This window comes from Octopus bimaculoides, chromosome 7 (genome assembly GCF_001194135.2).
Source record: "Octopus bimaculoides isolate UCB-OBI-ISO-001 chromosome 7, ASM119413v2, whole genome shotgun sequence".
Taxonomy (NCBI): domain Eukaryota; kingdom Metazoa; phylum Mollusca; class Cephalopoda; order Octopoda; family Octopodidae; genus Octopus; species Octopus bimaculoides.
Window position 1 is genome coordinate 43,901,588 of NC_068987.1, and position 609 is coordinate 43,902,196.

Here is a 609-nt window from a genome sequence, read left to right on the forward strand (position 1 = left end):
AAGTAAATAGAGAGACATGTATGTATGTATGTATGTATGTATGTATGTATGTATATATATATATATATATATATGCATGCATCCATATATGTATGTGTGTATGTTTGTAGTTCAAAAATTCATTGTCATTTAGGTAACAATGTATAATATAATGAAATATATTTTATATACATTTGTGTAACTGAGCAGAAGGGGAGCAAACCTAACAGCTCATTGGCTGCTGTGAGAAGTAAGACACGAACAGTGGGATTTGAAATATAAATCTGAAATAATATACAGCAGTTGGGAGTTAAATCTTGATTCGAAGCGGGGGTCAAGTGGGAGAGATGTATGCTTTGCTGAAAAAGAGTTGGTGGTGTTTTGAATGAAATGCAAACAGGGTTGAGATAAAGACGATTGGAAGATGAATGATATGAACAACTTGTAGGGTTTTCATCATCAGGTTAACATCACATTAGTGTCACTGGTGGATTCAATGTTAAGCAAAGACGCTGCAGCACAATAAAAAATACAGAAAGTGGGAATGTCTCCATTCCGTATATGTATGAGTGAGTGTGTGTGTGTGTGTGTGTGTGTGTGTGTGTGTGTGTGCGTGTGTGTGTGTATGCA